Source organism: Antechinus flavipes, chromosome 4 (genome assembly GCF_016432865.1).
Source record: "Antechinus flavipes isolate AdamAnt ecotype Samford, QLD, Australia chromosome 4, AdamAnt_v2, whole genome shotgun sequence".
Lineage (NCBI taxonomy): Eukaryota > Metazoa > Chordata > Mammalia > Dasyuromorphia > Dasyuridae > Antechinus > Antechinus flavipes.
The window spans coordinates 242,468,147-242,486,954 of NC_067401.1; positions in this window are offsets into that span (position 1 = coordinate 242,468,147).

The following is an 18,808-nucleotide window of genomic DNA, read 5'->3' on the forward strand; positions in this document are numbered from 1 at the left end:
TAGAAAATCAAAACAGAAAACAAACTGATTGGCCCTTCATCTGTATCTGAGAAAGAATGCCCTGTAAGGCAAGTGATCAGCCAATCTCTGTTCAAAAAACTCCATTAAGGAGGAACCTAACATCTTCAGAGGCCTTTAATGCCTCTTTTGGTTTGCTCTAATTGATAGAAAGTTTTTCTTACATTAAACAAACAATGAATAAAGCTCTTCATCCTGGAGTCAGGAAGATATGAATTGAAATAGTGACTCAGATACTAGGTATGAGACCTTGGATAACTCATTTGATTTCTATCTGCCTCAGTTTCTTCCACTGTAAAATGGGGATAATAATAGCACCAATATTACAAGATTGTTATGAGGATCAAATAAGGTAATATCTGTAATAAACACCTAATTGCAAAGTATGCAGTATATAAATGCTTATTCCCTTTTCCTCTCCCATGGGTTCAAGCATCTGGTGAGGATTCTCCTACCTTTACCTAGAACTGAAAAGAACAAGCAAAATAAAACAGAACAAAATCCTAATTCCATTTCTTGGGACTCTAAGACCTATAAAGGAAAGAGGGTAAAGAAGTTTTTGTTCTCACTTAACTCAGCTCAGAGCCTATCTTCAGATAAATAGCATTTTTTCAGAAGGTGTGCAGCTGCTTTAATTTTGAATTTTAGAAGTGAACCATGGTTGCCACAATAGCTGCAGATAACTATATGTAATCCTTCAAATCGTGGATGGCCATTTTTGTAAAGGGCTGAAACTCTTGACTTCATGCACTGAGGTTCAGACAAGCAAACACTTAAGGTTAATTACCAATTGGACAATACTCTATTAGCATTTGCTTCGAAAATGTCCTATCCCACAATATATGGCTCGATATATTGGCATATAGGGAGATTGGGAGGAGGGATAAGAGGGATGGAGTAGGACAAGCAAGGTGACTCCGGGCGGTAGAAGGAAGAGGAGATTCCTGTGTTCACTCTCTCTCTCCTCTCCCTTTGACAAATAAAGATTAAGGACTTTTGCTTATCCTGACTTGATTGATTCTAAAGTATCCAGGGTGCTAATAAGGTCATCACATTTGGTGCCTGAACATGGAACCAAGGACCCTACTTTCACTGAATAAGTCCCCAGTGACCAGGAAATTGGGTGAATAATTTAATAGACAAACAGGGAACTTACTTTGTTAAGGGCTAAACTAGTAACCTTTTCTGGCTGAAATGGGACAGATGTTAGGAAAAGATTCTCCTCCATCCCCAGCCCCACCCCCACCCTCACCCTAAAGGAGCACTATAGAAAGCATGCTTAACTTGATCAAGGGACAAAGCTTAATTATAACTTGGGAACAGATCGCTAGATTCTTGGGTACATTAGAACTCATATCCCCTTGGTTCTCAGAGGAAGAACAAATTATGGCAGATAATTGGAAACTTGTAGGACAACAACTATGTGAATACTACAATAATAAAGGTCTTCATTCAATTTCCATTGAAGCATTCTCTCTATATAACATAATACAGTTAGCCTTAAAGAATCCTGCAAGTTATAGAAAAAAGAAAAGTTCTAGGAACAGCCAGATGAAGAAGTGTGAGGAAAAAGAGAAAGACAAAGAATAGTTTAATGACCATATCCCCATAGGGCATGGAGATTTAAGTGAGGTTCAAGGGTGTGGTGATTTTCCATCTCACCAGGCAGCTTCAATCCTGCCTATGGAGCAGATAATTGACCCTCCCCCATCAACTCCACCTTCCAGGATGGAGGGAGGAGGAGTAGTGGAAGGGGCAGTGATGCCACCAGCACCTCCCTCCTCAGCAACCACCCCCTTCTATGAGTAGATTGCAAAAGGCAGTACTTAAGGCCACAGAGGAAGGGAAGGATATAGCTGAGTTAAAACTACATATATATCCTGTGATTCAACGGTTTAACTCTTCAGGTCAAGAAAGTAGAAGATACGCTCCTTTTGATGTAGAAACCCTCAAAGACCTGAACAAAGCTTGCACTCTTTATGGGGCTACATCAGCTTATGTTAAGATGTTATTACAGAATTTGGCTTATGAAATCTTAACCCCTAGTGACTAGAAGGGTATGCTTAGAACCTGGACAAAACTTCTTGTGGCTTTCTGAATATAGTGAGCTCTGTTAGGATACAAGCCCAACAAAATAGTCAAAGTGGAGTTAATACCTCAATCACTTGTGACTAACAAGTATAGGTTCTTATGTAGACATTTCAGTACAGCTTAATTACTCCATAGCATATATGAACAAATTGCTGCTGCTGCTATCAAAGCATGGGTTTCTATTCACAATAAAAATGACAAGAGTGAAGCTTTCACAAAAATAACACAAGGGCCAAATGAATGCTTTGCTGATTTTGTGGAATGTTTGCAGACAGCTATCATATGAACTAATGGTAAAAATATAGTAACAAACATTTTGATAAAGCAACTTGCTAAAGAAAATGCTAATGAGGTTTGTATAAGAATTATACTAAGACTGTGCAAGGATGCTCCTTTAGATGAGATCATAAGATGCTGTGCCACAGTGGGCACAAATGTCTTTTATTAGCCAGGCTATGATACAGATTTCCCAAGATTCCAACATGGGAAGACATGGTTCCTTCTCACAAGGGACTTACAAAGATACTTGTCAATGCTTTCAATGTGGTAAAGTAGGGTATCTGAGACCTCAATGTTGGCATAGAGACAGAATGAGAAAACAGGGTGGGAGAACAAGACCCAATACCCCATGTCCAAAATGCAACAGAGGCTTCCAATGGGCATCAGAATGTAGACTGATTCAGGAAAACAAGATGAGGGGCCCAGCTCCAGGGCCTCAGGCAAAAAACACTTGGGGCATGATGGCAGTTGATGGTACACTCAGAGAGTGACTGGAAGTCCAGTACTCAGACATGACCAATCAGCCAGGAAGCCATCTGATGGGAGAAAGGGATTACACACTCAATCAACCAGGAAGCAACCTGATGGGAGAAAGGGATTACAACTGGGGAGAATAGAGTTGTATGCAGCTGGGACAACTGAGATACCTCCTGGAAAAGTGAAATCTGTTCCTCTCAAGCCTATGGATCTCTTGCCTCCAGGCACAGTAGGCTTGACCATTTCACCTCCTGAGAGTACGTACAAAACAGTGTCTATCCATACACTGATGTGGGAAACTGGGGGATGTGTAGATAATATCCCAGTCACTAATACAGGTAGATAATATGTGATTTATCACCCAGGAGAAGAAGTAGCATCAGATTTACTGATACAGACTGCTAATAAGCAATTTGGTGATAGTGGCCCAGATTCTGCCTCCAAGCAACAAAATCCAGGAATATACTGGACAGCAGCTGTGACAACTGACCAACCTATGCTCACTGTCTATATAAATGTCATACCATTAGAAGGATTGGTAGACACTGGTGCAGATCGTACAATCATTAGAGATGCCAACTAACCCAGTTACTGGCCAAAGATTAAAGCAGACACTTACATGTCTAGCATAGGAGGATCAATAGCAGCTGAAGTTAGTGCTACCCCTTTGAGATGGATTTTTGAAGGGAAAACAGGAGTTTTTACTCCTTTTATCATTGAAAAAATCACCATCAATCTGTGAGGAAGAGACATTTTACAACAATTAGGGTTAAAATGAGTACTTCAGTTTTTTAGGCAGGGCTGCTGTTGAAGGCCTGCCGACACTCTCACCTGTTCCTATCCAATGCAAAACTGATACACCAATGTGGATAGAACAGTGGCCCTTAGCTAGCAATAAAATTCAGGCCTTATTAGATATAATACAGGAACAACTTGACCAAAGACACTTACAACCTTCTCTAAGAAAGAAATATGGAAAATGGAGGATGTTAACTGATTAGAAAGGTAAATGAACAGATGGAAACTATGGGAACTCTTCAGCGTGGACTTCCATCTCTTACTCAGTTGACTAGAGAATGGCCTCTTTGGGTTGTAGACATTAAGGTTTGTTTCTATTCTATCCCTCTGGATAAGGGGGATACAAAAATATTTGCCTTTTCAGTGCCCAGCATTAACTAAGCCTTATAAAAGATATGAAGGGACAATTTTGCCACAGGGAATGAAAAACAGCCCTACTATGTGTCAAATGTATATGGCTGCTGCTCTTACTCCAGTAAGAAAAGCATTTCCAAAAGTAATGTTATTATATTACATGGATGATATATTAGTATGTGCACCTGAGGAACAAATGTTAGAAGCATGTATACAAAAGACCATAGAAACACTAAGGAATTACAAATTGCACATAGTTCCACAAGAAAATTCAAAGACTTGCTCCTTTTCAATATTTAGAATATGAAGTATACCCTAAGGTGCTTACAGTACAAAAACTGTCCTTAAGAACAGAGAAGCTAAACATCTTAAATGACTTTCAGAAATTGATAGGAGATATCCAATGCATGCGTCTAGTGTTAGGCTTGACTACCTATCAATTACAACCATTATATGATATTTTAAGGGGAGACCATGCTTTAAACTCACCATGCCAGCTTACAAAAGAAGCTCAAGAGGCTTTGAGAGAAGTTGAACTGGCTTTATCCAATGTGGTTGAAAGAGTCACTCAAAAACCCTTGGAAATATCAGTTTTTGCTACACAAGAGGCACCCACAGCTGTCCTTCACCAAGGAGAGAGTGTGACAGAGTGGGTAAACCTCTCAGCACAACCAGAACAAAGCCTTACTGCTTACCTAGTGCTTGTGGCTAGAATTTTATTAAAGGCCATTAAGTGAGAAGTACAATTATCTGGGATAAGACCTGACAAGATATACAACTTTTATACTAATACACAAATTAATGTGTGCTGTGAAATCATCCCAGAGTGGCACATTTTATTAGCCATGGCTCCAAATTTTACACACGGGTCTCCATTAAAGATAACTAGACTATTACATAATTGGCAATGAATTCTTGTAGAAAAGCTTTCTAAAGTTCCTCTTAAAGGACCATCTTTACAGATGCATCCAAACATAATATTTGCGCTGTATACTCTCGTGATTTAACTATAAAGAGAGTAGTCAGAACTCCTTTTCAGTCTACTCAGCAGAATGAATTGTATGCAATCATTCTAGCTCTTATTATCTAGGAGATATAAATATAATATCTGATTTGGTCTATTCAGTAGGTGTGTACAAAGAATTGCCACAGCTCAAATAAAATTTGTACCTTCTAATATATATTAGCTCTTTAAGGAACTTCAAGAGCAAGTGAGAAAACATCCAGCTAAGATTTATATCTTTCATGTCTACTCTCATAGTGGATTTCCAGATCCTATTTTTGATGGTAATTCAAAGGCAGATAAACTTCTAACTATGTTGGTCAATACTTCTTTATTTCAAGAAGTGCAGGAATCTCATTCTAAATATCATCAGGCTGCTCAATTTTTACCTTTACAATTGGAAATAACAAGAGAGGAAGCTAGGAGCATAGTAAAAGTCTGTACAACTTGCCTTCTTTTCTAGGCTCCTACATGGCTTCCAGGGAAGAACCCTCATGGTTTGAGACCCAGTGAAATTTGACTAATGGATGTGAACTATTATAAATCTTTTGGTTGCCTGTCTTTTATCCACATTGTGGTAGACAACTTTTCAGGATTCACTTTTGCAATACCAGCAGCAAAAGAGACAGCCCGAGAGTGTCTCTGAATTCCTTATATGAGCATTTGCAATTATAGGTGCGCCACAAGCAATAAAAACAGACAATGGTCCTGCATATACTTCTAAACATTTTGCACACTTTTGTGCACAGTATCAGATTTTACACACCACTGGCATACCTTTAAATCCTCAAGGACAGACAATAGTAGAGAGGAGAAACAGAGACTTTAAGATGCTCCTCCAAAAATAAAAGAAAGGGGAGACACAGGTAACCTTAGAGAACTTCTACATCCAGCCTTTTATACTATTAACTTTATTTTTGACAAAGATGCACTGACTCTGGCAGACAGGTTTTATAACCCACCGGAAGGGCAGTGTCCAGTGCGAGCAGCTCCACTATCTTTAGATAATCGCCAGGTAATGTGGAGAAATACAGCAAATGGTGAATTTAAGGGACCAGATAGGTTAACTGCTTGGGGCAGAGGGTTTGCTTGTATCTCTACAGATAGAAAAGGAATCAGATGGGTGCCAATGAGCCATAATCACCTTGTCCACTAGAGAGAGACTGAGAAGACTCTTGAAACAAAGGAGAAGACCTAAGAACATCGAGTGGTTCTGTTGCTGATTGTGCCCACCCCTGAAAGAGCATGGCAGTTATGGCATTTGAATCATGGACATCAAAAATTATTGCACTTCAAAAACCTCAGCAATCATTGGATTCTCTGAGACATGATAAGACTCTTGTAGGGCTTGAAAGCCCTCAGGAATCATTGGATTTTCTGTGAAATGATAAGACTGTTGCAGGACTTCAAAATCTACTGGAATCATTGGATTCCCTGACACGTGAAGTGATGGACAATAGATTGATTTTGGACTATCTCTTGGCTGCTGAAGAAGATGTATGTGTGACTGTTGTTTGCATACCCTCCTTCTAGGACTTCTGGAAATCTTTTACAATACCATGTTGATTTATATTATTTTTTATACCACTATTTGCATGTACAATTCATGTTTATTACTCCACATTGAGCCTGCACTGAATGTGGGGAGAGTCATCACTAATTGCCTGTGTATTATTGTTATGTGCTTGTGTAATACCTCCCATGCTGATGGGCTTGTGCATACCTGTTTCTAATAAGATTCTTCAGCCCAGAAACTTGCTAGCAATTCCCACTTCCCTTTGGTGTTTTTCATTTCCCTTCCTGAGAAGTCGGGTGTGTGTGGGGGGGTTGATCACCTCCTTTTCGGTGTTTTCACCTTCTTTTCTGAGAAATAAGGGAGGGTGTGATCACCTCCTTTTGGGGGCTTTCACCTCCCTGAGAAGTCAGGGATGGTGTGACTAGCTGTGTTCTAAAACAAAAGAAAGTGGGAGATGTAAAAGTCTGAAACTCTTGAGTTCATGCACTGAGGTTCGGACAAGCAAGCACTTAAGGCTAATTACCAATTGGACAATACTCTATTAGCATTTGCTTGGAAAATGGCCTGCCCCACCATTCTGTGCTGGCTTGATAGGTTGGTGTATAGGGAGATTGGGAGGAGGGATAAGAGGGGTGGAGTAGGAGAAATGAGGTGACTCCAGGCAGTAAAAGGAAGAGGAGATTCCTGTGTTCACTCTCTCTCCTCTCCCTTCAACAAATAAAGATTAAGGACTTTTGCTTATCCTGACTCGGTTGATTCTAAAGTATCCAGGGTGCTAACGGGATCATCACACAGTTTAACTTAGTGATTTGGACAACAGTAAAAAAAGAAACTTAAAGATAAATACCACTGCTATATTTAAACTCCTGGGGTCCATCTTAAAGAATATGTCAGATGTCAGCCAGTAGATCTGTGGCAAAATCAAGGGGAAAAAAAGATGCTCTGGAGGGTTTTGTGTGTGATTAATCAAGGATATGTGGATCACATCTGCCACTTAAAACAGGTAATTCATTGTAAGGATGAAGGCAGATTTTTATTCTATTGAAGAGCATTTGGAATGAGGAATTACTTTTGCAGGTTGCTTTTAGAGATTAATAGTTTTCAAGGCAATTTTCTTTGTCATTAATGTTAACCCAAGTCAACCTGGCCTATTCTGAAAGTATCTCCAAAGCTTGGATAGAAAATACATTTTCTTTTTCTTTTCCTTTTTAAAAAATATTTTGTCAAATGTATTCTTTGTTAATATTTGGACAATGCCATCCCTTATTATGGTGTACCTTTCTTTTGAGATCCTATGGGTAGTGACTGCCACCTCCTAGTCTGTTCCCAAAATAAACTCATCAGAAACTGAACCAAAGGAAGAATAGGCAGGGCTCAGTAGAACCCTTCTGGGAATGCTAGACAAAGCGTGAAGGGGAATGTCAAAGCAGTAATGAGGGAAGTAGGAGCAGCTGCACTGGAAAATTTAAAGGAATATCAAATAGGAATGAGACCACTAAAAGGTGCATTTCAGGATACTATCACACTTCATCTTTTACAGAATGCATGCATTTTATTATCTTCAGCAACATGCAGCATGTCAAACCATGTTATAGATAGTGTAAAGATCAGGGCACACTATTTTAAATTGATTTAACTTAAATATTCTTATCAATAACAACTCTTCCTAAATTAAAAAAATAATTTTAGCTTGTGCTGCTTCAAGCATTTGGCCAGAGTCCAAAATTTTGATAAATGGAATATTCTACTTTACCTTATTCCTAAATGAGTTAAAGCCTGAAGCAGTTGGTGATAAATGTAAAGATGGTATAGAGATTACTTTGTGTAATGATTTTAAAATTATGTTTGTTTTCCCTTATTCATCACTCATCAGACATCATATTCATGCTTTCTTTACCATGGATTTATACAAATTCTTTCAGCTACAAAAGCTATATATATAAGAGCATATTGATTTTTCCTTCCTACTCTTAGGCAAAACAACTGTGGATGAAAATTGACAAAAGCTATCATCCCCCAAGTCAATACCTGTGTAAAACATATTTTGACTCATTTTTGTTCCATTTGTATGAAGAGGGTTTGGCGCTTTACAGAAAGTAGTGGAAGAAATTCCATTAATATTGATAATCATCTACCAAGGAGTCAAATAAAATAAAACAAAACAAAAAAACCTTGGTAGAGAGTCAGTAGCCCTGAATTTTTATTCCTGTCCTTTCCCTTTACCAGATATATCATCCTAGTCAGATCTTTTGTCTTCTTTGTGACTCAGTTTACTCTTTAGTAGAAGGAAATCACTAAATTAGCTTTCAGCACTATACATGTGTCATGAAAATTGAGCCTAAAGTCAATTTAGTTCTTCTCTAACCATTGTCTAATCTCTTCTCCTCTTTCCTTTCATATTCTCCAAATTCCTGAATTCTAAATGAATTTTCTTTAAATTTTGCACCATGAAAGGGTTATTTTGCTAATTATGAAGTGTGGTCACAACATACTCAAACAATTATATGAGTGTGTTTTGTAATAACTTAGGGAAAACCTGAGTTGAAAGTTTTGTTTTATTTTACCAACTTATTCTCTGGAGAACTTTGGGTACATCCACTTACTTATTCTGAGCCTCAATTTCCTTACCCATAAAATGAGGATAATAATACTTATTCTAACTACCTCACCGGGGCTATGAGGACAGTGAATTTGCAAGTTTTTAAGATACCATACAAATGTAAGTTGTTATTAGTACTGGTAATTGCATTTAACATAATAACTATAATATGTTGCATTCATATAGCACTTTTTAAGGTTTGTAAAGAGCTTCATGAATATTATTTAACCCTCAAAATAACCTTGGGAGGTAGACTTTATTGTTACTCCAATTTTACAAATGAGAAATATAAACCTGACAAGTTATCAACACAGCTAATAAGTATCTGAAATCACATTTGAACTCAGAGCTTTCTGACTCTGAATCTAGTGCTGTATCCATTGCTTTAATTATCTGCTTTCAGTTTTAAGCTATTGAAATTTAAACTTGGTCAAAAACTTTTGGGGTACTTTGTATTTATAATACATTATTAGCATTAGTACTCCTCTAAAGCCTATATCTGATGTCTCATCATTTTAGGGAAAGAAGTCCTGGAGAATCCATGCTCTGGAAGGAAGGTCTTGCTAAGTTGGAAAGTTAGGATTCATAGAGTGATGGATTTCTTGTCTTTCATCTGAGAGCCAGACTTGCCAAGTCTAGAGAAGTCATATTGGCAATTTCTAAAATCTATTCTAAGTCTTGGGGTGGAAGGGAGAATTGTTTCCTATTGGTGGGAAAAAGTACTGACAGATAAAATCACTGATCTTTGATGTTTTTTGAAATATATTGTTGTTACTCCTAATTACTATGAATAATTAGGATTACAACTAAATCTGATTACAAGTGATTACTGATTACTACTAAAATAAATTTAGGACTCCCCCTGATTTATAACTTTTTTAAAAATAATTTTTATTTTAAAATACATTGAACAATCCTATACAAATAAAAACTTTATTATAAATCTGCATAATCTAATAAAATGAATTCTCACAATGACTACTCCCCCCTCTAAAAAGGATGTCTGCAAGTACATCACCTCTCTGGAATAGATAAGTAATATGTTTAATTTTCAATCTTCTGGACTGTTTTATCATTGATTAGAATTCTGAAGTACTTAGAAATTGTTCCTCCTTTATAATATTTTTCTTGTACAAAATGTCTTTCTGATTCATTCTCCTTACCTCATTCTGCATCAGTTCATTGAGGTCTTATCAATTTTCTCTGAAAATTCCCCATTTCTTATGGCACATTATTCTTTCATTATATTTATATATCACGTTTTAACATACATTCAGCTTTCCCCCCCATACACATTATTGTTTCCAATTTTTAACTACTATGAAAAGAATTGCTATCAATATTTTGGGACAAATCATTTTTTTCCTCTCTCTTTGATCTACTAGAAATGTAGGGAGAGTAGTGTTATACCTGGATCAAAAAGTATATAGAGTTTAGTAACTTTTGGGGTATAGTTCCAAATTGATTCCAGAACCCAGAATTGGGTGGTTCAATTTTCAACTCCATCAAAAGTGCATTAATGTTTTGATTTCTTTATAGCTTCTCCAATATTTTTCATTTCTGAACCAGATTTCTTAAGATCTAATATTACTTTGTGCTGTTTTTTAAAAACTGGTTCCCTGTATCACACAATGCCTCCCTTGATACATCTTCTTTTTATTCTGCTTTTCCCCTAAAATTCTGAGCATTTAGTTCAGGACTCTCTGTCTTGTGAAGTATAGTATTATTTTATAAATTCTTTGTTCACACTCTGATCCAAAAGGGATTTTTCATTCATACTAATGTCTGCATTCATTTATATTAATTCTGGTGATTAATACTTGCTATTATTAGATTGCATATGTTTTCTTTTGGTGTTCTTGAAGCTAAAGAAAGAAAAACTGACTAATGTAATATAATAACTGCCTAAAAATGAGAAGAATAGAAAATCTGTTTTTAATTAAATCTCCATATACATTTTATATATGGTTTCTTATAATTTCAAGAAATTTTGTTTAAATGTTATCTCAGTATTGTGTAATATACCATCTGTTTTCTCTTACTTAAACATGTATGGAATTATTTCACAATGAAGGAAGGAGAAATACTGTTATGATTCATTTTGTCTTAAATTTGGTTTGATTTTTTTCTTTTGTCACTAGAAGATAATTGTTTGAAAGAAAATGATTTCTAAGTTTAGTTTCCCTTCCTTTCAGTATTGGTTTCTATTGATTTAGATAAAACATTTTTTTGGGGGAAAAGGGGAAGAAGATCTGGGAAAGCCAAGAGAAACTAGGAAAGACAAAAATAATTAACTGCTTCTTATTTACATGTATTATCTTATGTAAGTATAATTTTCATGTATGTGTATGTCTTGAAACAGGGAATTTCTTGAGGTTGTGGACCATGATTGTTTCCATGTGGCCCTTAAAATGCCTAGCAAAGTATGTTAAGAACATGCATTTAACAAATACTGAAATGAATTAAATATCTATTCATCATTCTATGTAGTATGGATGATGACAAGTGATTATTTATGATCTAAATGAAATTTTGTGCCAGATGAAATGTATCATGATGACTAGAGAGTTGGTCTTTGGGCAAAGATGATTTGACGTTCAGTCTTGTCTTTGACCCAAACTAATTGTGTGATTCTTATCAAGTCATGTAACTGTTGCTCTAGATAACTTTCTAAGAATATTTCAGAGAAGGGCTCACCTCCATTAGTAGATGCAATTTCCTATACTGATTAAAATCCAGATTTAGTCTTTATCCTTATATGTTGTCTTTGATACACTGCTACTGTTTACTTTTATTTGTTTCATAGAAAAAGATCTTTTTATTTTAGATCTATAATTAGAGGGAACTTTCTATATTGATGAAATTACAGGTATAATTTCTATCCTAATTAGAATTATAAAAGCAATTATGTACTTTGTTATCTTTATATCATATTACAACAACATTGGGATAGAGATTGAATCAGCGATTTCTTTGGTAAAGAGACTTCTTTCATAAAGAAATTCTCTCTATCAATAAAAGCCATCTCTTTCAGAGTCATTTAGATGGTGTAGTGGGTAAAGTACTGGCTCTGGAGGTCCTGAGTTCAAATGTGATCTCACATACTTACTTGCTGTTTAATTTTGGGTAAGTCACTTAAACCTGATTGCCTCCCCCCCCCCCCAAAAAAAAAAAACTCCAAACAAACAAACAAAACAAGTCAGCTACTACTCTTAGAAAGTTATTCTGTCATTTACCCAGGATTAGTGACTTATCCAGGGCCACGCAGCTATTATTTGTCAACGCAAGATTTGAGCTCATCTTCCTATCTCCAAAGCCATCACATTATCTATTATGACATGCTTTCTCTCAATGTCTATTTCCAATTAATTAGGGAAAAGGTCAATAAAATTCAGGTTTCCATTCTTTCACTCAGAAAATTGTCATCTAATTTCATTGTTTTGCATATGGGGCATATATTTTTTGTCAAAACATCAGGCACATAATTTAAAACTGAATACAGATCAAAAGCACTTAGATGAGGTGAGCCATTCAGCATTTTCAGGGGCAGTCAGAATAAATAAAACAGATAGTTGTAATGAAGGGAATATGAGTCAGTACTTCCAAACCTCATCAAAGACTAATAAAACAGACCAGTAAAGAAACCAGACACATCTTTATCTATGGAAAATATCATATTTTTATGGTCTCAACATAGACACTAAAATAATAATTATTTTTTGTTTCTTCAGTTAGATTTATTGAGAAAATGATCATTCACAGAAAAGTTTAAATAAAAATGTGATCAGATGTTTCTTTTTTAATTAGTGGAGTTACTTTTTGAAATATCTCTGGATTCCCACTCTGAATCCTTAAGATGTCTATGAAAATTAATTGGCATTGAATTGTTCACCTAAATATGAACAATTATTAAAATTATATTTGATTATATAGTTACACTGGAAATTTCAACAAATGAATTGACAACACTTCAATATTTTAAGTATTATCTCATTTGAGGTTGTTCATGTCCCAGATGGAATTATCCCTTAGTTTCTTGTAATATTTCTGAGATATCCTTAGTATAAATCTTCCTGATTGACAGGTTGCAAGGTATAGTCTTATAAATGACACATTGACAAGAAATTGGAAATTGAGTGAATGCTCATCAATTGCAGAATGGCCGAATGTTATGGCATATGAATGTAATGGAATATTATTGTTCTATAAAAATAATGAACAGATTAATTTCAGAAAAAACCTGGAAGGTTTACATGGATTGATGCTGAATAAAGTGAGCAGAACTTGGAGAGCATTGTATACATAGTAACAGCAAGATTAGGCTGAATGAGGATTGAAGCACACTCTTTTCACCTTTTCTCTTTGTTTCTTTTTTTCTCATGGTTTTCCATTTCAGAACAATTTTTTTCCCCAAGATGACTAATATAAAAAATATTTAAAATAGTTATACATGTGTACCTATACCAGATTGCTTATTGTCATGGGGAGGGGGAAGGACAAAAGAAGGATGGAGAAAAAAATTGTAACTTAAAATCTTATAAAATGAATGTTGAAAACTATCTTAATTGGAAAAGCAAAATATTATTGAAATAAGAAAAATGAGCCATCGAGGGCAATAAATCAATCAATCAACTACATTGACTGTTGACTATCTGCCAGGTATTGTTCTAAGTACTGAGCATATAAAATAAATGTGAAAACAGTCCTCACTTTAAAAGAATTTACATTGTAATGGAAAGGAGAAGATGTTTAATATTGTAGCTATAGAAAAAGAAGAGAGATAATATGTATATATACATGTGTATATATGTAATATGAGTGAATATATATCTATATCTATACTTAGAGAATTCATAAAGACTATTATAAAATAATCTTAGTGAGTTAAATCTTGAAGGAACCCAGGGTTTATAATAGGTGTGGATGAAATATATTCCAGGAAATAGGAATAGTTTGGGCAAAGGTATGATAACAAGAATTGTGGCTTCAAGTACAAGGAATAGGAATTCTAAAAAGGAATAATGTAAAACAACTAGAAAGATTGAGAGGGAAGAACATAAAATTCCAGATAGGAATTTATCTTTGATTCTAAAAATAGTAGGAAGTCAAGAGAGTTTACTGAGAAAGAGACTTGGTAAGGATCTGCTCTGAGCTGTAGTAAAATCACTTTTTCATTTATATAGAGGGTGGATTGAAGTGGGGAAAGACTAAAGGTAGGGAAATGAGTTAGGTAAGTGGCTATTAAAATCTTCTATGCCAGAGGTGATCAAGGTCTGAAATAGGCAAGAGTTAAAAGTATCAGGAAAGGAGAGGCTTGTCTTGCAAAGCCTGATCTGAAAAAGGAATCAGAATGTTCTGTCAATGCCTATCTAAAATGTTTACATGGAAATTCAATGGACATGGATTATGAAACAGAAATAGGAAGCTAAAGTCTGACCTTGTATTAGACTGGACAAAGCAAAGATGTTCAAGTCAGCAATTTTAATTCTCTGAAGTCAAGATTCAAACACAGCTCTTTTAATTCAAAATGCCATCTTCCAAAGAGCTAAGCTACTTTATCAGTTTTAAATAAGGGGTTTCAATTTTTCAAAGATTCAGTGCTATATTCTGTATAATTCTTTCAATGGATCTAATTTATAAGGACTATCTGAAAGTACTTTGGCTTCTTTAAGTAGTCAGATTGCTAAATTATGCCTTGTTTTTGAGTCAGGATCTGAGAGGGAAGGGATGGTACATAATTAGAAACAGGACAGCTATGGAACAGCATCCCTTCACAAAATAGGCCGAGTACCACGAGAGAAAAAAGGGATCCACTGAGGCAGAGTTCTTAATCTGGGGTTCAGAAACATTAAAAAGGTAAACTATTTTGATATATGTTTCAATATAATTTGTTTCCCTTAGAGTTTCATACATTTTATTTTCCATATTTAAAGACATTATTATTGAAAGGAGTTTCTAGGCCTTATCAGGCTCCCAAAAGGATCTACGGTGCAAAAAAAAAAACAAATCCCTTGCCAAAACAAAACAAAAAATCAAGGGAAACAAACAAATGGATAGTTTAGGAAAATTATAAAGAAAATGGACTTTGGCAGCTGTAGAGAATACACATTCTGAGGATCCTGAATGAATCTGATCAAATCATTTCAGTAAATTAAGTAGTAAAGTAATTGAATTGAATGAGATAGCACAACTCTTTAGATAATTTTTTTTTTACTTCTGTTATTTGTTTTACTTGGTATTGTGTAGTTTATCTAGTTATGATCAATTGATAGGTTCTTTTGTCATATAATTCTGTATCTAACTAACAATGAATGTGAAATATTTTTTCTGTAGTTCTTAATATTTCATGTCTAAAGGTATCTATGCCAAAACTGTTCTGCTTTTTATAAGAATCTATCCATGTACAAATAAAAATAATTAACAGTTAAGGGAAAAATCCATATTTTATAAAGTCTCCAAATTCAAAACTTTTTTTGGGGGGGGTACCATTGAAGGTTAAAAATGTTGCATCCTAATATCAAAGATTTAGATTGGAAAGGCTCTGAGATTGCTTTAGTGGATTTGGAGTGGTGGATTTGGAATCAGGGAGGCCTGGGTTTGAATTCTGTCTTTAGGAATCCAAGGACAAGAGTGTGGGCTTTGACAGAGTGGCTGTACTTTATGCTATTTCAATAAGGGGTTTGGAGTGTGTAGGAGGAGTGATGCTAATTTATCTTCCTGCTGTTGAAAAATGACTTCTTTGCTGATCTCTGAACTAATTTTATAATTTTTTTCCAGGTTTTTTGGGAAGATTAAAGTTAGTATATGATGTGATGGGAAAGGTGAGTTGAAGTCAAGAATACAGGTACTAGGATACTGATTCTGATATTTCCTTTTTGTGTGAACCAAAAGCAAAGTCACTTACCTCCTCTAACTAGTAGTTTATCCATCTCTAAAATAAATAATAATGCCTATAGTATTAATCTCACTGAGTTGTCATGAGAATTCATTTATTAACTAAGTATTTAATAAATATCTATTACATCAGGTAGTAGTGGGGCAGCTAGAATGGATAGAAGACTGGGATAAAGAAGATTCATTTTCCTCAGTTCAAATCCAAACTCACAAATTTATTAGTTGTGTGACTCTGAGCAAGTCATTTAGCTTCTGGGATTCAGAAAGTCCCTAGGACTCATCAAAGTCAGATTGTTATTGGTTGAGAAAAATTCCCATACTGGTTTGCCTTAGGCTAACAAAATTACAGATCCATTGTGTATGAGAAACTTAATATTTGTTCCAAATCAGAGTATATGCTGCTTAAATTATGCCTCTTTGGGACTGCAGAATTCTTAGTTATCCTACCAGATACTTCCATAGGAGCTAATAAAATGTCTACCTTGAAACTTTCATACTTTTGCCCATATTTCTCAGAGGCTCAGTGCCCTTGCATGCTTTTTTGATGACTTAGAGATTCAGAACACTTCAACTGATCTCTCTCTTGAAGTGGTACAAGCCCTATCTGGCCTCTTCCATAGCAGGAGTTTTCAGATGCATCCATTTGATTTGTATCTCTATCCCTGTATTATATGGGCTCAAGGCAGTATTAGGGAAGGGAATATTTTTTGGGGGGAGGGTATGGGAAATAAGAGAATGCAATGTGTGGCCAGGTCCTACATTCTCATCTTTCTCTCTACCTTCAAAAAGTGTTTGTTCATTGAGGCAATTCAGAATCCTGTATTTATTGGCTTACTTATCTGTCAATGTATATAGGGATAGAATGCTGGCTTGGAATATAAAAAGCACTCTTCTTCCTGAGTTCAAACCTGGTTTCAGACATTTACTAACTATATGACTCTGAAAGTTGCTTAACTCTGATTTGCTTCAGTTGTCATGAGGTCATGGAGTTGGACATGATTCAAAAATGGCTGAAAAGTGGTCTGAAGTTCAAATGAACAGGAACAGCAAGAGGGGAGATAAGACACGATAGAAGTTATTATGATAGGCATATTATGAAATTACAATAAATAATTATTATAAAGAAAAAAATATTTAAGTGCAAATGCTTAGAGGAGTTAAAAGGATAGAGAAATGATTTCCATTCTGGGAGATTCAAGGAAGATTTCATGAAAGAATTAACATTTGAAATGAGCCCTAAAACATTTTAGGAAGTTGAAAGTCAATGCATTCTTAGTGTAAAGAGCAAAATGAGCCAACAGTATAAATAATGGAAGCCATTGGGTATATTTGGGGAAATAATAAACAGTCCAGTCTGGCTTTAATAATGTAAGGTGTGTAAAGTGGAGTAGGCAATCAAGTGGGACTTTGAATGCCAAGCAAAGGAAATTATTCTGGTGATAATAGAGAACTACTAGAAATTTTTGGACAAGGAGATTACAAGATTATAGAGGTCTTTTAGCATGCATATTCTCTTCAAGATAGTAGTTTGCTTCTTTTGGGTAATCAAGCCCTTTAAAATTAACTTTTGTTCGTGGAAAAGTTAGAATTCAGTGAGATATTTTGGTTGGGTTTAATCATATTATTTCATGAGGTAAAATGATAAAAACTCTAATTTTTAATCATAGAAAGTAAGTATCAAAAATTAAATTGTGTGTAATGAAGTATTGCATTCCACATGCAATTAATAACACAAACTTATCAAAAAAGAAAAAAAAAAGCTGTGAAGGCTTCCCTTGATGGAATAAATATATGAGAACAATTTGTTCCAATGACCATGAAAGTGGATGAAGTAGATGCTATAGAACATTTAGTGGTTGGTATGACATTGAAGATGCCAATGTCATCTCATGTCTCCTGGGTCATTGTTGGTCATCTTTTGTCCTGCAAATGGACTTTGAATACTCTTAAATCCAATTCATTTGCAAGTCAAGACATCACCCGATATCATTGGTTCTCTTGGAAAATGAAAGATGAACAACAGAAGAATAACCTTCTTATAAATACAATATACTACTCATGAGACTTTATGGTCACACAACTAGTATGCACCAGGGGTGGGATTTTAATCCAGGTCTTCCTGACTCTGAAGGCAACATTCTGTACATTATGATATACATCTATTATCTATCTATCATAGGTATTTGTACACATACATATTCACAGACATTATTATGTTTATGCACATATATATGTATGCATGTATCTATCAATCATTGATGTATATATTGATATATATATAAGATTATATATATATACAATACATATTCACGAATATGTTTATGTACATATATATCTATCTATCTAAAAACATTGTGCCTGTGTGTTATTCAATGTCTTTGACCAAGCCATTTTGTAATTCTGAAATCTACCTAGAACACTTTCATATTATCCTCAGTGGGCCAGGCTGTAGGTGACAGAAAACTGTAGAGGAGCCAAAGTTATAATTGCCAAGATTCCATAAGGAGTTAAGCACTGGCTTTAAGTCTGAGTCTGCTCCTAAAGCCAGCACCAGAAATCTTTGCCTCAGGAAATGAGATAATGCACCAACAAACTCATTTATCTTCTCACTAAAATACCATACCCTACGATGTGTATTAATGTCCCAGACATTTTACCATCCAAAGGAACAATATTTTCACTGAGAGTTTTTCTTTTTCTTTTCTTTTTTTTTTTTTTTTTAGTACTGATTAATGCTTCACAATCTCAAGTACAGTGTGCTAATTATACCTTCAAATCT